The sequence below is a fragment of the Nipponia nippon genome, unplaced genomic scaffold (assembly GCF_047370975.1).
Source record: "Nipponia nippon isolate SJK-2023a ecotype South Korea unplaced genomic scaffold, ASM4737097v1 scaffold_3, whole genome shotgun sequence".
In the NCBI taxonomy this organism is placed as follows: domain Eukaryota; kingdom Metazoa; phylum Chordata; class Aves; order Pelecaniformes; family Threskiornithidae; genus Nipponia; species Nipponia nippon.
Window position 1 is genome coordinate 68,710,086 of NW_028262347.1, and position 25,336 is coordinate 68,735,421.

The following is a 25,336-nucleotide window of genomic DNA, read 5'->3' on the forward strand; positions in this document are numbered from 1 at the left end:
TTTACCATGAAAGTTACAAAGTGGTGGATTTGAAGTTGTGCCTTGTTAGGTGCACAAAGCGGTGGAGGCATGTGGGGGTGGGGAGCTAAGCTTGATGGTGAGCTCTGCTGATTATCTGCTTTGTAATCGTCAACAAGTTACTTAATTTCTTTGCATTTTAGCCTCCAGCCTCCTCCTGTATAAAACGAGGAGCAGAATACCTCCATTTTCTGTAAAGCTCTTTGAGAAATACAGCTGAAAAAAAGGTAATTGAAGGCCTACCCTCTACGCTCATTAACTCTGGCAGGCAGACAGCTGTATCCCCATTGTGCGGGGACACGCTCAATTCGGGACAAAGAGGCTGAGCGGCACCTCGGAGGGTCAGAGGCTTGGAGGTGGTTGCTGGGGTGCTCAGCGGGAGCCTCAGAGAGTCTGTTGCAGCGAAGCCCTACTCCGGCACAACGCTGGAGGGAAGGCCGTTGTACCAAAGAGAGGTGAACTCGGGGCATGTTTATTTATGGGTATTGAATATCTGGGAGCAAGAGTGAGGCTTAGGGAGGTTAGCCTGGTTTCTGAATCAAATACCTGCCTGCGCAAATTCTGTTTGCAGTTTCATATGGATAAGATATTCACACAATACGCTATTATGTAGTGTGTGCTGGTAGCCGGCTGCCACATTCCAACCCTGAAGGCGCTGCACCTCAAGGCTGATAGAAATGACCACCCGTAAGTCATGTAAAACTAAAATATTTTGGAGTTAAAGGCACTGTGCAAATATACAGTTATTGCAAGTCAGTGAACATCAGCTCCTAAACGGAGCAGAACAGGATGCAAATCTGTCATCATTTTCCAACTGGCTAGTAATACATAAGTTATAATGTGAATGAATGAGGCCTTAGTATGTTCTGCAAGGTAAGCTAAGCAATAGCTGATCCCAGAACAAACGGAAACTTTCATTTGATGTTGATTATGGTAAAAAGATAGCGGCAGGGTTGTGAGAAAATGTAAATGAACCTTTTAAGACCACTGGACTCCAGGCCATTTGCGTCGTTTGGAGGCTGCCATTCTTTGTCCCCAAGAAGTCTGTGCCTACCCAGAGCTCAGTGCAACAGAGCGACTGCTGCCTTTTGCGAGTCAGGAAGCAGCCAAGTTGAACCCAGCCACGCAGCGGGAGCGTAACTGACATTTTCTATATGGACCAAGTTTTGTAGCCCTGACAAAGCACAAATGAAGCAGATCTTTTTCAGTCATGTAAAATCAAACATGCAAGGGTCTCTCTCTTCTCACTTGACCCTGTCCAGGGAGAAGCCTAGTAGGTTTAAATTACGCTGTGGGAGAAATTCCTCATCACCTGTGGCTACAGCAATATAGACGGTATTTTCATCAGCTGACACAGACACAGAACATCCCAAGGAGACCTTGGGAAATACCTTCCAGCGACTAAAGGGCATTTCTCGTGTCTGTCACAAGGTTTTCCAGAACCTACTGCTTATGTGGTCATTCACGTTCATTTGGCTTTTGTTTAACTACATTTCTGGTAAAACAGATTCTAGAAGATATACTCTGTGAAATCAAGGTCACTGAATGGCAGGCTCTGAAGGAACTGCCATACGACAGACAGCGAGCAGATATGAACATAATATTGGATCTCCTTCTCCTCAAAGGTAGTCTCTGGCTATGTCTAATCCATGGGGCCCAGAGATGCATCCCATCTCCTTGGTCTGGCTGTGTATCCTGGCCATATCCTGACCCCCTGCCAGGGCAGCGCAGGCACCAACACCCTGTGTGCAAAGGCTGATGGACGCGGGGACCATGGAGCGGGTAGCCTGTCCCAGCTCCAGCTCCAGCATAGATAGCTGGTGGCTTTGGGACCGGGCCACATCATGAGCATACCAGCTCTGAAGTCTAAATATAACCAGCCTCAAAGATAAGCAAAACAGATTTCTGTGGCCAACAGGGCACATGCCAGAAAGGACAAAAAGAATCCTGGTCAGCCATTGTAAATCTCCAAATAGCAATAATAAAAACCCTGGTATAATGCAATGATCTCAGCATGCTCATGCCTTCCATCCATCAATCTTTTCCTATAGGGCCTGAAGCTGTTGCTATACCGTCTTGTTTCTTAGCTCTGTTTAAATGACAGTTGAAATCTATTTTTTTGCATTAGGATGCAAAAAAGGCATGACCTACTCATAGCATTTCCTTGAAGAGAGAAAGAGAGAAAGAGGGAACAAACAGTAGGGTCGGGAGTTCTCCCTGTGAGCAGCGATAAAATGCAGCAGACATAAAATGGAGCACTAAATATTGCCCTGTGACACTCAAGTTGGACACCTGCCCTAAGTGTCACCGTTACCTCTGCACGCTGCCTGCCCAAAGCCAGCTGGGTCTGACGGCCCCATGGTACCGGCAACAGCTCCAGCTGTGTGGAACGTGGTGGCTGCAGCAAGCACCAGCCTTCGAGTGCGGGCGGTGAGGGTCAGGCCCTCCGTGCCTCGGGAGGGGAAGGAGACTCTGATAGGGAAGGAAATACAAAGAGAATGAGCAGGCACCGCTTTACTGGGAGGCAGGGAGATAATAATACCTCCCCCAGGCCCTTTCCCCATTAGCGGGGGTGCACGGCGCTCTCACACGGTGGCAGCCATCCTGGGGAATTCAGAAGGGAGCCGCTCACGTATGTTTGCCAATAGAGATGAAACAGTTTAAAGGCTTGCAGCAATAAGGCATATCCTGAAAAAAAACGCCAACAAACCAGAAAGGCCCAGGCTCTTCCTCACCCCAGGGCAGTTTTATTCTGAATCATAATTTGTCTTTTGGCTCTTCCCAGAGTGCCACAGAGTTGTGTCAGTCCTTCGCATGACTGCGAGAGCGTGGTGGTCACGCGGGATGGCTGGGATGAGGCACGGCCGTGCAAGGACACATTACAATCCTGCCTTTCGGAGGGAAAAAAAAAAGTGGGGTAGATGCAGTGTCACTTAATGACTGTCACAGTCACTGTGCTGGAGCTAATTGTAGCCCTGCCTTGTTCACAGCCCCAGGGAGCCGCACAAGTGCTTAGCCATTACCTTTCTCGGGCCGAGAAAACATCCAGACCAGGATTTTAGCGTGGCAGCCCTCTGCAATTCACCGTGATGAGTCTGGCCAGTCTCAGTTTCATTTACCACAAGCAAATTCATTCCCACTTGCTCGGGAACAACAGCAGCGTTAACTAATGACCTGCCAACTTTCACAAAGCGCAGGGCTAGGTATTCAGGACAAAAACATTCAGAGATGGAAGTAAGGCAATGAACATTTTATATCAATGGTATGATTTCTAGGCATTATCTATAAATGCCCGGGAAGTACATAACTCAGTTTTTTAAAATGTGTCTTTCTGAACGGTTTGCCCCATATGGCGGAGCACAGCTTTCCTTTTTGATTTCCAGGCTCTTGAACCAGAACCAGCCACCCTAATTCCTTTTATTTAATATTTAATGAAACAGTATTCCTATCTCAATTTCCCCTCTTAATTGGCTGAGCACATGTTAAGTTATGGTGACAGGAAATGACAGACGAAAATGGCATGCAGTTTTTATATGTATTTTTGGTCAACGGAGCTCAAAATACTTTAAAATCATTAGCACCATTTTACAGATGAAATACGGAAAGACGGGGCAGGAAATACTTCACCCGACCAGCACGGGGTGGAGCTGGAGCAGGCACTGCAGCTGCTGCTCTCTGCGCTGCTGCCCGATGGCTGTCAAAATGCATCTTCATTGACGAGAGAAACATAAAAACATGTAATAGTGCAACCGTGATGTTCAGTAACTACCTTGCTGCCTTCGCAATAATAAAGATTTTAATGAATGTGTGAGATGGGACATATTTTAAAGGAGACAATAGGGGATCATAGTTTTATAAACAGAGTTTTAAGGAATGGCCAGTATGCATTTAATGTTGGTGGTTACTAGGGATCAAAACGTTTCAAATATTAATTTATAGGGATAATTTTGCTTCCATTAACTCTCTTGTTCACAGTCACCAGTTAGAGCTAAAATTTCTGGGCGTGGGTACGAGTGTCTTGGCGTGTGGCTCAGCAAAGCACTGAAGCATGTAGAGCCACACAAACTACACAAGTTCTCCCAGATCAGCCTTGGCAATTCAAGGTTGTCCTCTAAGAGGAGAGTGTTTCTGTAGTGTTTTGACTAGTCTCGCTGTACAACGTGCAGGGTTAGGGCTTCCACCATTTTCCCCAAGGACACGATTTCAGAAACAGATCTCCACGTCACATGGGTTTTCCTGCTGTTCTGCCTACGCTTCCCATTACTTAACAGAGGAACTTCTTGTTCTCTTTGATGTTGCTTCTCTGTGCCTCTGTATCAGACATAGGTGTTCGGGCCCTGCCACAAGAGTCAGGCTTCCCAGATGCCTCCAGCGGCACCAGGTCTGGTCACACCAGCTGGTTTTCATCATTTTTCTGGCGTTGCACAGGCTGTGGCCTGCCTGCCCCATGCCGTGCCCCAGAGCACTGAGGTCCGTCCCGAGCATTAAACCCCGGTCCAGTGGGGCCTCTCCCCGCCTCAGCAGGACCTGTGGCAGCTGAGGCGGCCCCCGGGGACGCTTCACGTCTCCCCACCCCAGTGAGTTGCACAATGCCTCTCTCAGCCTCGATGGCTCCGAGCTGTCACCATGGGCGGCCCCTCTCGGGCCTCTTTCCGTCAGGCCTGCGGGAAGAGCTGCGTGGCCTGGGGTTTCCTGTGACACCGCTTTCTGTAGGAGAGGGTGACGCTCTGCCGCCTGCTCAGGGCCCGAAGGAAGCGGTGTCACAGGAAAACCCCCCGCCACCCCGTTGCCCGTTGCTCGCCCCTCACCCCTCCCCCGGGAGGCAGGACGGATGCGCCGACAGGCCCGGCCCTTCCTGAGGGGCTGCCGGGCCCCCCCAACGGCCACCAACGGCCACCAACCGCCCCTACCACAGCAACCGCCAGCGGAGAACAAAAGCCCGCGCAAGCGTCACTCGCTTCCCCCAGCCAATCAGCGCCGGCTCCTGCCCGCGCGACCCGGGGCGGAGGGGCGCCCCCGCGCCTGCGCCCCCCGCCGGCGGCGGCGCCTCCCTGACTACATTCCCCGCCATGCAGCCGGGCCCGCCCCCCCGCGCTTCCTTCCGGCGCGCCGTGCGCAGGCGCGCGAGGCGGTCCCGCATTGGCGGCGGCGGCCTCGTGCGATGATGACGTTGTAGGGCCGGGAGGAGGCGACAGGGCCGGGCAGGCGGCGGCGGCGGCAGCGGTTGCCGCAGGAGGGGGGCGCGCGGGGCGGCGGGCAGCACCTCGCGGGCGCCGGGGCGGGCGCCGGCCGTTGCCTGGTGAGTCCCCGTCACCGGGGGGGCTGCGCGGCCTGGCCGCCGCCCGCGCGGCCGGGGCGGGGGGAGGGTCCCGGCCGGGGCCGGGCGTCCGCCCGCTCGGCGCGGCGGCGAGGGGGAGCCCCCGCGGCAGGGAGGGCGCCTCCTGCCCTGCCGGCGGGCGGCAGTGGGGCGGGGGTCGGGGTGGCGGCTGCCCCCGGCGCGGGTGGGTGGCCGGGGTGTCGGGGAAAGGCCGGCGGTGGGCGCTGCCCTCGGCCGGGGCCGGGTTCGGCCGGCGCGGCGGGGAGAGGGGCCTGAGGGCCGTCGGCCGGGGTCAGAAGTGAGCCGGGCTTGTGGTCAGGGTGTTTGCTTAGGGGCGCGAAGGAGCACTTGGAAACGCTCGGCTGGAGGAGGCTTTAGACCAGCGAAGCACTCTTAAGTGGGTCAAGAGCACTGTAAGTGGGTTTTGTTTGTTGCCTTCTGTACACTTGTTGCTTGTCAGGACAGGGAAATCTGCTGCTGCCCCTAAAATCTTTTTATGGAGGCGATAAAAATAATAACTCCTGAGCTTGCACAATATGGGAACCTTGCCTTCCCCACAGAGCGCTCTGTGTCTGTATGTATATATCTATAAATGCTGGAGTTACCAACAGTAGGTAATGTAAATATTCGATGCTAGTGTAACCACAATTTGGATGTTCCCAAGTGGCAGTTAAATAAACTTTTAAAAAAGTTGGTGTTGTTTTTTTCTGAGAGGATCAGGTATTCATCTCTTGTTTGCTTAGGATGAGCAACAAAGATGTTGAAACATATGGTAATCGACTAGAAGACAAAGAAGATATGACAGCTGTTGTTCTTACTGAGCTTTTCAAGCAGTGTTGGTCTCTTTTTTTTTTTTTTTGTGCCTGCCTTAGCCTTACAAGTCAGTTGGTTTAGTGGCTTTAGCAGATGTGTGTGCTGGCGTATGTTTAAGAAAGCTGTTAATATTAAATTATAACTTATTTGACATACAGGCTTTGTCACTTCATGGATGTAAATTATCATATGCACCTGTCACATAACAGAAAAGCTTTTAGATATTATTCCTTATTTAAAGATACATTTTGTTGCTAGTGCAGCATTGAAGTTCTTCGGGCAGTTGACTTGTCTTGTGTATCACAACTGTGTTGTGTATTTTTTAAAATGGACCAGGTTTTATAAAGTTGGCCAGGTCCTCTGGGCAAACCCTCCTGGGCATAATCTGGTTTTCAAGAGTTGAGGTCTTAATGTGTAATTTAAACTCCTCTTTTCACTCCCTTGCTGTAGTCAGTGTCAGGGAGTATTAAATTCCTGGTTACGTCCTGGCTGTGGGCTTCACAGATCTGGAAGTCAGTGAAGAGCTGTGTACTGCAGAGTCCTCTTTCTGATTTATACTGTAAAAATCCTCAGCTTTCAGAGGCCTTTTTGTAGCATTTCAGTAGCAAGGTGCTTGCGTTCTTCAGCACCTTAATGAGACTACTTCAAATTTGGTGGTAGCTGTTGTAACAGAGGAAAATATGTTTATGATCAACAGAACTAGATGTTGTGTCATGGAATTACGGGTGCCACGTGGTCATAAAACACAGCCTGTTTTCCTTGTTGTTTTCAGCTATGAGCTAATACTGTTTATAGAAGAAGGGAAGTGGTCGTGTAGGGGTACTAGCAAGTTCCAGTTATGAAGGTTTTATGCTGTGGCTCTTAGGTTATAGAGATAACTTATGTGTGAACTTCAGCTGTTCTGTGACACTTGCGAAGACTGTGAGTTTGTGTTAGTAGGCAACTTGAAAGAAGCTCATTGTTGTGTTGTAAGTGTAAGATTAGTGGATCAACACATGGAAATGACTCCCTTGTCTGAGCTGACAACTAGATATGGTTAAATAAGCCTGTGGATAAGGTTATTGGCAGCTTCATGGTGAAAAACATGGAGAATAGTTGCTAATGTGGAAAACTGAATCAGAGTTAGTGATGAGGAGTTAAAAGCTGCATCCCAGCTCAGTCCAGGTCTTCAAAATGGTGCTTTCTGAGTATAAATCAGATAAGAAAAAATAATCTGGTGTGAAGGAAAAGAGTGTACTCTTGGCAAAACCTTTCATGGTGAAAATTCCTTCAACAGATTCTTATCTATTATATGCATGTTTGAGAACATACATATAAAACGTGATGAGTATAGGAGCTTACATTGTATCAGGTCTTCAAGAGAGCAGCCACAAACAAAGGGCTCCCCCCTTATTCCAGTCTTTACACCGATGGTGTTGTGTCAGTACTATTGAACTGGTGGCATTACTGCAAGTTTGCTCAAGTGACCAGTGAGCGGTGGTTTTGGCAGTTGTGGGTGAGATTCAGACTCGAAGCCTGACTCCTGGATACAGGATAAAAAGGCTGGAGTTTGAAAAGCCTGTGCTTGCTCTAGGCAAGAGTTTCTGTTGATTTGTCATGAAGGAAGATTAATGGGAATTGGCGGGGCATGTAATGCCAGTGATCTTGATGCTTGGATCTCTGCTGTTATCTTATGTCTTCAGTTGCATGTTCAAGGAGCTGTGTCAAGCATTCATGTACAAAGACACTCAATATTAGACACTAAAAATTTTGCAAGTTTTACAGGTTTCTGGTTGTGTAACCATATTGTCCAAGACACTGTGCAAAGAAACAAGGCTTGCTTTCGTCAGAGGAGATGCTGTCTGTGCATGAGGAAAATCTTGATAAGGAAACTTAAGGAGGTTGTCGCATTATTATCCCATCAGCAATTCAAATGCTTAAATAGAAGTAGTTCTGAAATGGAAATAGCAGTTGTGAGTATTTATGATTTGAAAGTGTCTGTGTCTGAGTCATTCAGTGAATTTTCTGGCAGACGGTGTTGCTAGATTTGAAAAGACGTTGCACAAGATAATGGTAGTGATTATGAAAAAGTATCTGGGACAGTGTTTAAGGGGAAGACTATTACTTTAAACTGTATCGTTCTCTGATAAAGCTTGTTTTAAATGCCTTATCCTTTCTTCAAGACACTGTATTTCAGTTGGTTGTACTTAACATGGTGACCGTCTGGCTTTGCTTGTTAAAGCAATATGTTTGTCAAGACAAGTTCAATAAAGAAACTCGTTTTCAAAAATCAAGAATACGGTGACAAACAAGGCACTAGTTCTGCTTCTTCAGAAAACAGATTTCTGAAAACATTTTTAACTTCCACTTGTTTATTTGAATATGCTCCTACTATCATAACATTTTACTTTTGAAGTAGGATGCTGCAGATCAGTATGTAAACTAATAAGAAGCAGGAGGTGAGTTGTTTCCACATAGTTCCTGTTGTAGTGCTTTGAAAAGAACGCCCTCCTGCCTTCTGTTAGGAGTGAGAGATTCAGACTTTTATCATCAGGTAACTGTAAAACTGGGCTGGAGTTTGACTTTCCCAGTGATTACGTATGTTTTCTGCCAAGTTTGTCTCAATGGTTTGACATAAAAATAAAATCTTTATCTTAGTCCAGTTTGAAGATGAACTTCAAGGTTTCCTTTCAGGGCACAGTGACAATCTTTTTGTATACAGAAGACTGCTCACCACACTGCGATGTGGCCGCTGGTGTGGTGGTAAGCAGACAGCCTCTCTCAGGAAAGGAGGTGCCACAGTTTATACTGCTGCTGCTTGATTTGAGAAGTAGCAAAGAACTTGAAGCGAGGAGGTGTTGGCAAAATTGAGGTGCTCAGAATTTTGAAGAGGAAATACTATCTGTTTAATACCAATTTGCCTTCTGATTTAACATGATTTTCAGTTCTAACTTATTTTGAATTTCCAGAACCTCATGGAAATATCTCTGTCCTTTGCTGTTTTTTAAGTGACATCTGTTTGAGTTATGATCAGGGTAGGAAAAAAATTACTGTCTAGGTTTTGGTTGTTTTTTTTTTTTTTTTATTTGTGGCTTAATGGTCTCTTGAGCAGATGAAATGTATTGTAGGGATGATGGGTATAAAATAAAATTAGATGGCAGTTGTGTTTGTTGTTGCATGTAGCCATGATTACTCTTGTATTCTAGAGTTACAGATCTCTGCTGCTCTGTTAGTGGAGGAGAGAGTCTTTTTCTGGCCATGCAGGATTCTTTGGCCTTCTGTGAACTGTACGCGAGTCAGCGAATGTTTCAGGACTTCTCAGGGCTGCCTTGTGGTTAAATTGCTTGCAGAAAGGTGTCTTCAAATGTGTATAGGTAGATATAAGGTTCGCAGGACGTGTGATTGTCAGCGTAGAAAAATTTGCAGTGCACTTCAGATGGGATTTCAGTAGCTGTGAAAATGCGATGGAGTCTGCTGGGATGTGCCAGCTGCTGTAGCTCTCTGTGAACAGGACTAATTAAGCCCTTGTGAGAACAGAAAATAGGCACTATTTACAGGAAGAAAGCGTTGGAACAGGCAGAGCTATAATCATTGGCTCTAAGGTACCTTTAGACAGCAGTAAGCAAGAGAGTAGACAATTTACTTGCAGAACGGGTTGGAAGTCAAGTCTGAATATGTAAAATGGGTATGGCAGGGTTCTGCCAGCAGATCTAAGTACATTGCAAACTTCTGTTGGGGCCTGCTGCAGGAAAGGCCTTCCTTTTTCTGCCCTGTCTTATTCTCTTCTTTTTGGCACTATTTTGTCTCAAAATGGTTAGCCTTCATGTTTCTTCATCTAATGCTGAAAATGAAACTTATACTACGTGTAGATGTCATAACGTTACAACGTTGCCTGCATTTGAATACGTCCTTTAAAAGTCTAGCTGTCGTTGCCAATGCGAATTGTTGTTTTTCTAAATGTAGCTATGGTCATCTGCATATATTCCAAGGTAAGGTGTGGCTAGGCTGACTTATCATAAGTACACCAAAGCCATTTTTCATATCTGTTCATCCAATTTTCCTCCTTCTCTTCTTAACCAAATTAAATGCTCCTTTCCCCAGCCTGTTTGGTTCCATCTGCTTAGAGGATTGCAGAGACTGCTGTTCCTTGTTTGAAACCAGGGTCAATTGTGCTGCTCTGTTTAGGTCTAGAGGATGACAATTTATATGCTACAGATTTCATTAGGAGATCACTGGGTGTGTTAAGCAGTTCTCCTACCGCTTCTAGGTAAGGGTTTTGTTGGTAGGAACCTTTAGTGGGCTTTTCTCTGTTTTAATGACAGCATTCTGGTGAGGTTCCTGTTTTAGCTCCTTACTGATGGGTAATGTTTATTGCTTGACTAGTATGATTTTCTCAAAATGTTGTCATAAGTGTGTTTTAGTAAATTGGATATTTATGGATATTTGAATAAACAGGCTGTTCTTCTGGAGGGAACATGCCATGGACCTTCTTGCTGTACGAAACATTTTCTTCACATAATTCTGCAGACTTTATTAAAGGCAATTATTTGTGCTCTTTTGATTTCTTGTGCAAACTACTTGGTGGGTGATGCTAAGTGTTGGGACCCGTTACCGTGATAAGGACTTCAAGCCAACATATGTCTATACATGGTTTCTGAGTTTTTGTAAAATGCAGGACTTCTGATGAAAATGGAATAATTGAATTGAAGCAGTAAAGGCTGCCTTCTGAGAGCAAATACCACCTCTGGCTTCTTAGATTAAATCTGAATGGTAAAATGCGTTTAGCTAGTGGTAAAATTCCTTTAGCTAATTTTTAACTCCTGTGTGTACTAGAAATACTTGTATCTCTGTCTCCCAGTCTGCAGTGGGAGCTATTTTAAAAAGCCGTGCAGTGCAAAAATAAGTATAGCTGACACTGGCTGTAGTCGCAGTCCTGAGAGTATTGGCAAGCTTTTACCTGCAGGGAAAGGGATTTTAGCATTTGGGACAAGGAAGTGGATGGCTAGTAGGACTTGAGATGAAGAGCCACTGAACATGCATTTCAGCTTCTCTCAGCTGACAGTTTAGGTATGTTTTTGTTATGAAGAATACTGCACTGCATTTCCTAGTGGGCTGCTTCGGAGATTTAGTGGTTGCCATTCCCTAGTGTAAACTGAAGGATGTACTCTTTCTGTTTTCCTAATGCTTTCATTTATCTCTTGGTCTCCTTGGCTGGTGGAATTTGTGGGCATGTATTACTTAAACAAATACTAGTACTGTGGAGATAAGTTAGTGGTGGTGGAATCTGGTGCTTTCTGACATTATGGGATCATACCACCAATTTGCTTGTGAAGAACCGTGTGCTTTGCAAATTGCTTTAGTTTAAGTGACTATTTGTGTGTCTATGTATTCCCTAGAAAAACATATAGCATTGCAAGGCTGATAACAGCAATATTCTGCTGTTCTCAGTATTAATCTTTTAGGCAGATTGTTTTGTTTTTTTTTTTTTTTTAATGGACCATGACCGAAGAAATAAAAGGAAGAGCCTATTTATAATTCTTATTAAAGTAGCTATGTGACAAAGTGCCAGCTATTGGCTTTCTGCCTGCTGTACCTTCAGCGAGGAACAAAATGGATTATTTTGTGAGGTGGGTGTCCTGAGAGTTGAGAAAAGCATAACAAAGTCAACAAAAGCTTTACTTAGCTTGGACTATATAAAGGTCAGAAAACCACTAAGAGGAGGATGCTGAAAAAAGGCTTGTGTCCTGATGATCTTAATGTCCATGGTTAAGTGCAACTGCTCTTTGACTTCCTGCTGTGTGACCTTTTAATAATTGGCAACCATATGAATTCTGCAGCGTTACAGAAATAGTTCAATAATGGATGTATTATAAAAACCCTTGCCTTTATGCGAGCTTCACTAATGCAGTGAAGGAAGTTGCTAGGTAGCTTAGACTTGATTTGTAAGATATTTCTTAAGGGGCAATTTTTTTACTACATTTTTGGTATAGAAAAAGAATACTAAATTTCTTGGACCACCTGATAATTATGCATTATTCATTTCACTCCTATGAAGGATATAAAGGAATAACTTTTGGTGGTGGTTTTTTTTTTTTTGTTCTCTTTTTAAGTCATCCTCCAGAAACACACAACATAATTTGCCAAAGCTTCCTTTTCATTTTATTAGGATTTTTCATAGGTGTTCTGGCATCCTTATGTCAACTAGGACTGTAGAGAAGGAAAATCAGTAATCAAGTATTAAAACTTTCTGGGTTACAAAAATCCAATGTTTGACTCAGTAGGATGTGACTCATTGCTAAAATAATTGAGATGATGTATATTGGGTTCAGCTACTGTATTTGTAAAACTCTTCTAATTTGGCCTTGATCCCATACTCTGGAGTTTAAAGGTGGGATATTTCCTGTCTTCTGCCATGAAGGCAAACTCAGAATCTCAGGTTAAGCTGGTCCTTGATAGAGAGCGAGAGAGGCTGACCAAGTTTTGCAGCACTTGCATGAATGTTTCTGTCCAAAATATCTAACTAGCGCGTGATGCTGTTGAAAATGCCAGTTATGTCAACTGATCTGGAAGGACTCCAGTATACGGGTCAGTGTAGGGGAAGGGAGATGATACACAAGACTGTCCGAGATGATACTGAAAAATCTCAAATACTCAGATAAGGTCAGGGTTGATGTTACTTACAGTACAGCTCTACATGACTGTGGGTAACCAGGTCCGCTTTGGGTTTTGAGCAGCGGAGCCTTAAAATGCTATTGGAAAAGTGGTACAAGATGCTCTTCATTCTTCCATGTAAGCCCTTTCCAGCTGACTTTTTCTGTATTAGTTAACCGGTTCAAATACCCCCTTGTTACACATCACAGTAAAGTCATTGTGAAAAACAAAGCATGATTGCAGAACCCATGACTGTTTTCCTCTGAAAACTCATGTCTTGGCTCTGTTTCAATAGTTCATTATTATGTAAGTGCCTGAGGGCTTATCTGCCTGTAAGACTCATGTGAATGTTTTGTGCAGTCTAAGGTCATCCTTGAGAAGGTACAATTCCACATTCCTGTTCTTTTAGCAGTAAGTATGATGTGTCCAGTAGTTCTTGTAGTACCATCTGAAATCTTACTACCTTCTGAGAGGCTCTGTCCTACACAGAGATTAAAACTCCCTTAAAACTCGGTGCTCCCTTCTTAGAAATCCTGTTCTGAGGTAGCAGAATACTTAAACACTTTCTCATTTCAAGCCAAAGGCACTCCTGAATTATGTCTTTGTAATAAATGAACAGTTTGTAGGCATGTTATTTGTTACAACATTCAAAGTCACAGGTAACAGTGGTGGTATTTGGGGTTCACCAAAGCATAGTTGCATAATTCCTATTGTAGAATGACATTTAGTCATACTAATGATGGAGTAGTTGAGAATTACTGGCACTTAAAATGAACTACTGGGCAGACATAAAAAGGAAAGGTGTAGAATGTACGCATTAGTGCTGCTTGCATTGGAGACTGCTTCTTCAGGGGATGTGACAGGTAATATACCTGTATCAGCATATCGTGCTGATGGTGATCCAGTCGCTAAGCAAACATGCAGGATGCATATGCTGAAACTGCTTCTCTTCAGTGATTGTCCAACCGTCTTTATTCGTCTTTGAACTTTTGATTTGATTGTGCTGAAAATCTTGAATCATCTGGTAAGTGATCTAGAGAATTGGTTATACTAGGAGGCAAGAGGTCTGTTAGTGAAAACCAGTTATGCTTTCTGTTGGAAATACTGAATAAGGAAGCCATACAACTTGAAGGCTTTAAACTGTTGGGTGCAAGAGTTTGTATAGAGATATTACCAGCACTTATTGAACATAATGTAATACGTGTAGTGTTTGAGCCAGCTTTTCTGTTTCATGGACTACTTGCAGTATGGATGAAGTAGGTTGTATAACTTCCAAGCCTTTCCTCCTCTGCTGGAGTGCGATGAATGTCAGTTTGAAGCTGGCATGTGAATGCTGTATGCTTTACAACTCCAGTGACACAAGATCCTAAGATACACTCAGCCTTCATTTAGTTAAATTTTTAGGCTCTAACAACATGCTATGAAGTGAAGCAGAGAAAATGGAAACGGATTACAACAGAAGTCTTTTGCATTCCTTGCTGTTTTCATGCTGTAATATTTATGTCGTAGAGGATCTCTCCCAAGCTCTGATTTCAAACTCCCATGTGGACCAAAAGCAACATTGTATATGGTTTGACTAACTTTAAGTGACCTGAGGCAGATTAACATGCGGATTAAAGTATTTGACAGTAATAAATCAGTTTTAACAAGTACAGAGGCAGAGATTTGTTTGGCAGAGAGTTTGAATAAAATATGGTATCTGGAGTTACATGGAACATTTTCTGGAGAATGCTGTAGCTGAGATGGTTAAAAAATTTCCTGCTTTCCTTGGTTTTGTGCTGATGCATCTTTGTGCAATTTAGCTGTAACAATGTGGAGTTTTATTTAAGTCAAAGTTGTTATCTTGGTGAGCGAGCCTACAAAAATCAAAGGATTCTAATTTAAATGGAATGCGTGCATTTTGTCATCCACTGTAAATGTTTAATAGCTGCTGTATAGCATGCAGACTCTAAGGATTCCCCCCCCACACACCACCACCCCCCGTATATTTATTACCTAGTTTTAAGCTAACTTGGAGAAACAGCCTCATGTTGATTTCACATCCTTCTTGTAGGAATCTTGGACTGTAACCTTTCCAAGCTTGAATACAAACTTCGAGAACCAGTGACAAGTTTGAGGTGAGAGAAATTGATCTTTACTTTGTCATAGGTAGCACAGCTATTTGTTAGAGAGCAGTAACAAATTAGAGATTAGGAATATTTGGTGTTTTGGGGAAATGTGTTTTAGTGGTTAAGATAACTGCTATGTGTTACTCCACAGGGAAGGTACAAGAGCTGTTTGTTTCATTGTTCTAAGTTGTATTTCTCAGGACCGAGGCTTACAAGAAATTTGTATGTTTCTGAAACGAGGTGACACTTAATGTGACAAACTTGGCTTCCAAACTGGAGTTGATAGTTGAGGTGAGTGCTGGGTACATGCATGAGCGTATAAACCAGTCAAGAGACAGAACTTGAACTACTCATTCGTTTTCCCCTTCAGGAGGGAAACTGTAGCAGTGTTTCAGGTATTTGGTAGGGTTGTGGTTTTGGGTGGGGTTTTTTTTGTTCTTTTTTTTTCAGGTTTGTGTTGTGTTTGGTGTTTTTTTTTTTTTTTGGTGGGGTTTTGGGTTTTTGTTTGGTTATGGTTTTGGGATTTTTTTGAAGTTTTTCCTTAAATCTTTGCTCTTACTGTTCTGACTTTGGCAATGGAAATCAATGACATCAAATTGCTGTGTGAGAGTTTAAACACTATTCGTGGAAGAAGGTAAAAATCATCGTCAGTGGTTAACATTTTATCTGGTCTGTATGTAAGAATCAAAACTGGGGCACACTGAGTGTTTTGATTTCCTTGAATCTCTGAAAAAAGGTGAATCATTCCCCTGAAACTTGGGATTCCAGAATAGCTATAACATAAACTAGGCTGGGTCAAACTAGAAATCCCTCTAGCTCAGGGTCCTACCTTGATTGTGGAGCTGCTGCTTAAGCTTCTGCCCCATGAGACTCTCTGGCCACCCTCGTATGTGTAACCCAAGTAGGCTGCACGATGTACACCCCGTCTGCTGCCAAGCCATGCTACAGAAACATCTTTATATTCTCATGCTCCACTTGCTCAGTTTTCTTGCCCTTGTGTCCCGCCCATGCACAAAGTGACAAGACCTCCTGCCTGAAGTAGAGAGACCAAGAAGCTTTGGGCTGGTTTGTGCTCAGCAGAGTCTGTGTTTCACTGGGGATAAGTGGATGGATAGTGTGAAAGCTGTGCTATGGGCATGTTCATGGTATGATTCACTTGATGTGTCCCCCTGCTGCAGCATGAAATCCTGACGTGCGTATGCCAAATGTGCCAGGTTGCAGCACCGCTTACTGAGGTTTTGACTGTGCTTTGTCCCTAACCTTTCTATTTATACCCTTTGAGTCTGAAGCCCAGCCAAGTTGCAGGACCACCTACTGGTCCCAGCCAAGCTGGCCATTCAGGGGCGAAGAAACGAACTTGGCAAATGAGATTCTGGCAGCTATGGGGTTTTTCTGTTCCCTTGTCCTCTTTATATAAGCTGCTGGCCAGAGTGTCTCAGGGTAGTGCCTACTGGCTTCTTGGATGCCTTTGGGGAGTTACTGGCATTGTTAGGGTGCTTTGCCTGGTGTCCCTGAGTTTTCTATTTTGACCCACATCCTTTCTTCTTTGAGGTTTTTAATTTTCTCTCTCCTAATCATTTGACTACTTCCCTGTTTTGTTTTTATTTATTAGGCCCCTTCCTGACCTTTCTCAGAGAGGACTCTTAAGGTTTTAGTAAGGATGCCCATCCCCTAAGGAAGAAAAATAGCTTCTAAGCATGAATATGCAAGCAATATATGATAGATGTGCACTGGTATTTAGGGGCTTCTAGAGCTAGTGGTGGCTTCATGTGATTAATACCCTTTGATGGATTTCTCCTCTGTGTTTGTCTATTTTCCCGTGTCAAATCCTCATGCTGTAGCAAGGAGTTCCAAGGTTTACCTATTTACTGTGTCAAGAACAACTTCTTTTCGTGTTTGAGGTCACCATCTGCTAACTCTGTGACCTTACCTTGGATGACAGGTGATGCTTGGTATTTTCACTTTTTCTTGTTGCTGTTTTGGGTGGTGGTGCGGTTGTTGTAGATGTGAAGACTGGGAAACCTTGTGCTGCGTTGAAATCTTACTGCAATTTTGAGTGGTCAGCTCTGGTTTTATTTAAAACTTTCTTTGCTATTGCAAAGCAAATCCTTTCTCAAATCATTTAGTAAATGTGTAAAATGTGATGTAAAACATCTGAACTGCTACTGATTAACTAGCACATGGTAAAAATAGATATCTGATTTTGTATTTCATAAATGCGAGGCTTGTGTCACTTCATACTCTTGTTTCCTTAGCTACAGATGCTTGCTTATCTACATAGGATGGGGCTTGCCTGGTTATCTGGGCAGGTCAGTTGTCCTCCAAGATTCTACTTCTGTTCTCTTCTAACATACTAAATTCACAACACTGATTATTGACTTTTCTTAGGACTTACAAATCTGTCAGTGTCTGCTTTTTTTCCTGAAAGCATGCATGCTACTACTGTGCTGTCAATACTGGAAGAACCTTTCATGCTTTTCGTAATAGTATACCTGGGAATTTTAGGAGTGGATAAGGCAGCGTTTATGCTCTGTTTACACCTGACCCCTGTATAGAGTTCTCGGCTAGGTTTCCAAGTACATCTTTGGCATACAGATTAGTGGTTGGCTCCTACGTGTAGCACTCAGTCTCTACTGAGAAGCTTGGCCTGCATTTTCTCAGTATTGATGATAGCTGTCTGTCTGTGCACATCAGATCAATCTGAAGAGCTGCGTTGCGTCTCAGTCACAGCCACAGACATGGTAGGTAGTTTTTGCATCAAAATTATACCAGATAGCTTATTTTTCTTACAGAAAGAGTTACAAACTTATAGTAGAATGAGATCCCTTATTTGCTAACTCCATTGACAGTAGGTGTTGTGTCAGCATAATGTAATTTTTTTGTCTTTCCAAAATAGTTTATCTGCATAGCTCTGCATGTATTAACACCCCTTACAGATGCAGTTGGGCTAGAGTAAGAGTACCTTCAGTGAGTATTTGAGAACTAGGACAAATAACTATTCAGTAGTTTGCTGACCCAGTTCTTGCTCTCTGCTCTTGCTCCTCCTGTCTGGGCCCTTGTCCAGGAAATCAACCCAAATTCCTACCCTTCCTACTCTTAAGAGCATGGATGCTTATCAACTTGACCATGCTTCCTTCCTGTTCTTAGGGTTTCCTAAAGAAATCAAGTGTCTTCTATGATGTCTAGGACTTCTTTCTGCAAACAAAGTGCAGGCAGCGACTGCTTAAGTTGCTGCTTTTTGTGTTTAGGTGCTGTCATAGGACTGTATGTACATGGATGAAGGGCCCTTTGGTACAAAACAACATTGACCAGGTCACCCTGGCACAGAGTTCCCTCTGGGGAAAGAATGTGTTACAAGTTCAGATGGCCCATTTGGTTGCTTTTCCTGGGGCTGTTTCAGGCTTTGTTATTATATTGTAATTTTACTGTAACACTTTAAAGACTAACAATGCTCTTCAGAGTTGCAAAATGGGAGAAGGAATGGAGGACTCCATCCATGTTGTTACATTCTTGTTTACGGGCAAAGAGGAAGCATCCCTTGTGCGTGTGTCTGTGTGTATATAAAAATAAGGTGTAAGTAAAGTCAAGAATTTATTGTTGGTATAATGGAAGTCTTAACTGTCTGACTCAAGAATCATTAGTCTAGATTTAATTCTTAAATAAAAGTTTAGAAGAATATTGCAGTTAGAGTACTTACTTACGGGGAAAATGTTGCCAAACGTAGCTAAAATTGTAACACGCACACTTTTTGGTTTCTGTCCCTTCCCCTGGAGTTACTTTCACCCTTCCGTTGCTGCTCTGGGTCTTTAAGTCAGCAGCTTTGGACTGCTGGAGGGGATAACAGGAGGTCGTCAGCCTTGGGAGTCATTTGTTGGGAGAAGTATGATGTTGATGTTATCTGTTTCTTCTTCCTTCCTCTAGGATCTGCTTGAGGGTCTTTTGTATGTTTGCTAACATGCTTTTACACCTCTTCTGTTTCTTCATTGGTCTACAGCTCCAGATTATGTCTGAATTTGCAATATGTGGTGCCCTTTATGTGTGTTAGTCACTGTTTCTTTGTTATCCCTAAAGCTGGGTTTGCCCAACTCCAGGTCTGCATTTTGTTTTTTTAACTGACCGTTAGTGAGTTGCTTATGGCCATGGGGTCTCTGGTGGCAAGACTGTGCCCCATCTCTTGTCCCTCGCCTGTACTCCTCTGCACCGCATCCTGTCTATCCACTTCTCAGGGCTCTGTTGTCATATTAGGCCAGTATTTCCTGACACCGTTGTAAATACCTCTTTCTATGGAGGATAACTGGAGGTTATATCACACCAAGGCAAACAACAGTAAAATAAATTAGCCATAGACATCCAGTCAATTAGAAAAGCTGCTGTCACAGCTAAACCGAGTAAAAGGCAGGTCAAGAAAAGTGCAGACAGAGCAAGCCTGACAAGCCTTGGTCTTAAGGCCTTGTGGCTTGATACAGAGCTTATGGCCTACTGGTAGTGCTGTATTACAGGGCTATATGGTTATGATTCCCCCTGTTCAACGCCCACAAATCGCTGCCTGTCACTCATGAGGTCAGGAAGGGTGTTGCAAACCTTCCGATGACTTAAGGTCCTTAAGCAAAGGATCCTGGAGGCATCCTCTCTTTTCTGTCTTCTCTTGCCTTGTGGTGACCTGTGTAGGTTTGAGGGTAGCTGGTAGTGCTTTGTTGTGTTATATAGCCATTGTTACTTAGTGCAAGTGCTTCACATAAGTCTTGTGTTTTCTCTTATGAATTTTATAATTACAGTAAATGCTGTATTCTGTGCATGATAAAGGCAACCTGGATGTCGGATGTCTAACTCCAACTTTTTCTGGTTTATGTGAAATTACAGTTTTATTTCTGTTTTGTAATAAGGTATTTTTGTAAGCGTAAGCATTGTGTCTATTCCCTTTGAGGAATTTATTGCTTAATCTCCTGTAGTCACTATCTTCTGTTGTGAGTTATCTACTGTAAATAGTTTGACATAACAAAATAATCTTTATTTTCCTTTAATGGTGCTGATTGTCATTCATCCAATGTTACAGCCAGTCCTCGTTTTACTAAACAAGCAGTGTAGCTCTGTTATCAAAGGGTGGATTGCAGTTACATGCTTCCAAGTAGGGACAATATATTTTTCACTGAAAGTATATAGAGGTGAAGTTCTCCTCATTGCCACGGCTCACTTACAGCATTTTTTTTTTTTTTTTTAGACAATTCCAGTGTGTGTTTGGGGGGCTTTTCTGGATTTGGTTTTTTTTTTTGGAGTTGGAAGGGACATGGATCACCACCCCCACCCCCCGTATGGGTATCTGAATGCATCAATACGTGATATCAACTCCTGCAAAACATCTAATGTGTATGTTCCTAAAATGCTTCCTGGTTACTTGAAAATCAACTTGGAACATGTTTATGGTCTTAAACTGTTTAAAACTTAAAATCTAAAACTTTAAAATAGCTGTGCTGATTAGACTGCAGGCTGCAGCTATACTAGCAAAAACCTCTGCAGGGAACACAGTTATACTAGCAAAAATTGTGATGTCAAGATGGTAAAACAAACCACAGCAAGATGACTTTTTGTGTGAGTGTCTTGGTCTAGGTCCTGTAGATGTGTTCTGAGTTTAAGCTGCATCCCTACTTATAGGGCTTGCATGTATACAGATAATAATTTTGGTCTTTAGAATTTTAGCAGTAATCTCACAGAGTATCATAAGTAGACTGTGGGTGTTTTGCCATCTCTCCTTAGTTATAGGACAGTAGAAAGTAAAAGATTAACTTAAGGTTTCTGCTTTTGCATTATGTCAGTGATGTATTGTGATATCGGTGTCCTTGGTCTTGTTTCAGAATTTGGGATGATTTAAAACAGTGTTACCAGGAAAGAAATGTATATCTGAAAGAGTGGCACTAAATGGTAGAGGAGACTAAAAGTTGACTTCAGCTTATTTCTTAACTCTCAACAATGATTATCTTTTAAAAACCAAATTATTCTCTGGCTATTGCATTAAGGAAGTTAAGATATGTAATTACTAAGTAGCTTTAGCTGGTCTTGTCTAGAACTTCAGCCATTTGACTAAATCTGCTTCTGTCTGACATAAATTAGGTGCAGTCTAGTTACAGTAGATCTGTGTCTTTTGCTGGAGTTCTGGTGGTTAAGAAAGTATCTGAAAAAGCTGCTACACCACCCTTTACATCTTAGATTGATACAACGCTGTGGGTGTGGATGTTGGTTATTCCTACAATGTTCTTGTAACATTTTTGCTACAGAAAAGTAGCAAATTTTTAGAGTTGTCTGGCTCGTGGCAAAACAACATTATGGCTTTTGAGGAGAACATATGCTGTTTTCAACTGAAGAAATGCCATTGTTGAACATAAGTAAAGGAGTAAGTTTTCTTTGTTCTTATTTTTACAAATATGAGAATGCAAACATATTTTGTAGACCAAACCTGTCAGCCACAAAATAAAACACTGATGAGCAATCTTAGAACCTCATGAATAAAGCTTATCAAGATTATCAGCAAAACTAGAAGGTAGGTGCTTCCAAAAACTGGGAAGAGTGTGATGGTCAGCTTTTTGCAACCAAGCTTCTGGGATCCTGACCACTTAGGATCACAAGTCCGTAATCTTGGTAAGTTGTCTGGTTTGCTATGCCAGGTGTGGTCTACAGCTGGTCAACAGGTCGTAATAAAGGCCATGGTATGTACAGATATGACAATTAAAGGCTTGGGCCAACAGGTAACTGTCAGTCCTTAACAGGTTAGGAAAATGCTGCCTATAAAATACGTAAAGAATTACTCTTGGGTGCGTGGTCCTGCCCTTTCAGTCATGTCCACGCTGCTTCTCTGACAGTGTATTGAGCCAATTCAGTTTGCTAATTTTGATAGAAAACGATTATCTCATTCCCCTCCCTGGGTTAGGATCTTTCCAGATTGCCACCTGGAATGGGTTGTGACAAACATCAGAGTGCCTTTGGGGGGGCAGCAGCGATGAGAAGTGGAGCTGTTTGATGTCCACCCAGGGAAGAGTGGGGCCGCCCCCTCTCGGCACAAGCCAGTCCTTAAACCTGCACAGTGACGGCATCTAAGTAGAGAGGTGTTCAACCCAGTAAGAAGCACTGAAGGCAACTGTCTTAAATGCTTTCCTGCTTGCAGTTTGTAGCCTAAAATGTGTGTAGTCCTCTTTGGTTTTAAAAGCAAGGTGGTAGTGTTCGGTTTTGTACTGTTGCTCCAAGCATTGAAGCATTTTCTTGAGTTGCCAAAGATCTCGCCTCAGTTTCCAGAGAGACTCAAACCCACGCTTCCTAGGAGGAGAGTGTTGTACCTGCCAGGCTAGAGGAATGTTTGCTCTCTGGATTGCTGCTGTTGATCTTAGTGCCATTTACATTCTCATGCAAAGATTCTCTGTCTGGAAGGGTTAAGTGAATGTAATTTCAGTTTAGTAGTCTAGCTCTGGATTTTAGTGCCTGCTCCAAAGATTTTGGTTTCTTCATCTTCACCCAACAGTCCTGTGAATTGGATGTCCTTGAGGCAGTAGTTAACAGGATGTATTCTAAATTTTCACTTAAGAGGAAAGTAATGTCTAATTTCAGCCTTTTACTTTTAGACAGTCTGCGATCCAAAGTGTTACTAACAAAAACCAACTGCATCTTTTTGTTGTTGGCAACCGTGAAGCAAGTTGGTGTGATTTAGTAACATGCCATAGAAATAAAATCATAAAAGGGCACAAAGATGGAATGTTTCTCACTTGGAGGAACTGAACCATTTAATGAAAAAAACGAACCAAAAGCAAGTTTTCCAGGTCCGGGCTGTGGATTTTTGTGGAACATGATGTGAAAAGAACTTGAACTTCTGTTCCTCGTTTTGTACTGCTTTTGTGGCAATTCTCTTGGTTTTGGTTTATTGCAGAGTAAAACTAACTTCCAGTAGTCATCCAGTCTGTAACAACCGGACATTGTGCACTGGGGGTGGGCCAACCCGTGACATAACGCTTAACCCAGTTACAAAACTGGGGTCCAATTTGCAGTACAAATTGGACAAATGCTCTAACAATGTAATGGGATCCTCTGAAATGGAAGCATTTCGCTAATGTAGGCAGGCTGCTGGCTTGTTCCCTTTCTTTGGATCCAAATGCATCAGAATGTGCTTGATTGTTTGCCTCTGCAGCCTGCTGTGAAATAGCTTAGGCTGAAGTGTCCAGTGACAGTTTACAAGTTACAAAGACAGCTTTTTGGCCACTGACCCTCTGCGGGAGTCTAATCTTTGTTTTGTAGATGTCTCTTTATCTAGGGAAATTACATCTAAGAGAAGAGGTGCTGGATTGCTGCCTCATTGTTAAAGATGACCTCCAAAGAATTTTTACAGCCTGATTCACACTTTTCCTTTAGGGTACATTAAGAAAACAAGGGTTTCTGTGTTTTTTTTTTCTCCTTCCCTCATTCATACATACCCTTGTTTGCTTTGTTTTTGACTGTAGTTTTGGAGAATATTTGGAATGTTGCTGTGGATGTTTAACTCTTTAATTGAAAAAGACAGCTCAATCATTGAATGACTCTAAGGAAAAAAAAAAAAGGGATAAAACCCCCTTATTTCAAGTTATACTCTTGAACCTTTCAATATTACTGTTTTGTTAACTTTTTAGCTGTGGCCTTCTAACTTAGGGGCAATTCACAAATCTACTTAAAATGCATGGATTTCTTATCTCTTCTGCTTTGCTTTATGCATAATGCAAAAAGCAGCCAACCAGGGGATACCCCATATGGTTAATAAGTGACCCAGCATGGGTTAGCTAGGCCACACGTATGGGTGACACCCAACAGCAGTCTTAACTCATGTGACACAGCGCTTTCTGTCGTGACTTCGTCTTCCCCTTACCCAAACTGTGTATGCCTGCCTTGCGTTGACACTGGTGCTTGCCTAATTTCCCCGGTAAACGGACCAGGGTGCCACATAGGCAGAAAGTGAAAGACGACTGCCCCCCCCCCGCCCCCCCAAAGCACAAAGCCCAACACCTTGACAACAGCTCACTGTTGATGAACTCAGTTGAGCATCAGTACTGGTGCTAGGGAGTAAGGGAACCAGATGGGCGATAGGATGATGCCAGTGTCACCTGAGCATAATTTAAGCTTTTGTGCGGTGTTACTGAATACTGTTGTTACTATACCATTTGTGAGGGACTACTTGTGACAGAACCTCCCTCCCAGAAGATCGCAGTAGAAATACAATGTGCCAAGAAAGCTGCATTTTGTTTAGTATGCCTTATTTCAGTCAAAGTACTCAGAATCAACTATTTTGTAAGCAAAAAAATCCCCTCCATGACCCTATGTAAGCTGTGTTATCATGAACAATCTGCCCATGGATTGTACAGTGCTTTGCTGTTTGTATCTATGCTAACAGTTCTGGAAATGGAGTTGTGCCTATCTTGTTACTAAGGCCTAGTCTAAACAACTTTGGATTTGGTAAAGTTATTCAACCCATAGGTGGTTTACTGTTCTTTGCCATTCTGTTGGCATGGATGTAGCTAGCAACTAGTGATGCTGTTGTAGCTGTGATGGTACAGACACAGGCAAGGCAAAGTTTGTATTTGAATAAGAGATAGTATCTCTTACAAGACTTTTGAGGCACTCAAGCCCTTCATTAAACATTAATGAATGTTCTGAGAAATTATGTAGCCTGAAATTTTCACGACAACCTTTTGTTCTTTTGATAACTAAGCTCTGTTAGGGAGAATGAGCTAGTCTTATGAAGATTCATCTAGTGTGTATATATTGCTTACGATAGTTTAATGGGTGCTTTGAAGAGGATTAGCAAGGAAAGAGCAGACGGTGAATGCCATTGCCTTCCTGAACAGGAAAGTTTCTATCAGAAAGGCTGTTGGATCAATGAGAGGGGAATGGAGGGGGATGCATATTTCATTCTTCCAAATACCAGCTACAGACAGAATGAAATACCTTTGAAGGGATCATTCTTGTGCTGCTTGTAGGAGGAACATACTGAGAAGAGTTGAATGCTGAGAGATTGCTTTGCTTAGGGGTAGTGGGAGGTAGTCTGACAATCCGGGACTGTGTTTTATCCTAAAAAGGGAGTGACAGATCTCTTAAATTCAACTACAAACAGGACCCTTAATGTTCGTGCTTTGTTTTGCTACGATGTGGCATTGTTTAGCTTAGAAAATCAGTCCTCATGGCCAGGTGAATTCTGGGCGGTTCGAAGGACTGTATCACTTATCCAGGTGAACATCCAGGAAGATCGTACAAAGAATAGTAGCATCATCCTGTGGTGCTTCAGTTTGTGAAACTACTCTTTCCTTGTCATCTTGAGGAGTGAAGCAGTGTCCTAAATATGCTGTAATTATGGCTGTTGACTCCTCTGACATTGCACAATTGCAGTGAACTGCTGAAATAGTATTGCCTTCTCATTCTGTTTTCGGAAACATGATGAGTTTCTGTCTAC

The 25,336-nt window shown here is 43.2% G+C and overlaps 1 protein-coding gene across 6 annotated transcripts in view; it reads left to right on the forward strand.

Annotated features, from left to right (window-relative positions):
- Positions 1-5,202: 5,202 nt before the first annotated feature.
- Positions 5,203-25,336, forward strand: part of ADIPOR2 (adiponectin receptor 2) — a 46,788-nt gene continuing 26,654 nt past the window's right edge. Inside the window, exons 1-3 of one of the 6 annotated variants that reach the window (XM_087766458.1) lie at positions 5,210-5,317; positions 14,832-14,895; positions 15,087-15,177. The gene's annotated coding sequence lies outside the window, so the exon portion shown is untranslated. Of the gene's footprint in view, positions 5,318-5,667; positions 5,749-11,041; positions 11,195-14,831; positions 14,896-15,086; positions 15,178-25,336 lie in introns of those variants that run through there. The other 5 variants (XM_087766456.1, XM_087766457.1, XM_087766455.1 and 2 more) reach the window with 5 other exon arrangements.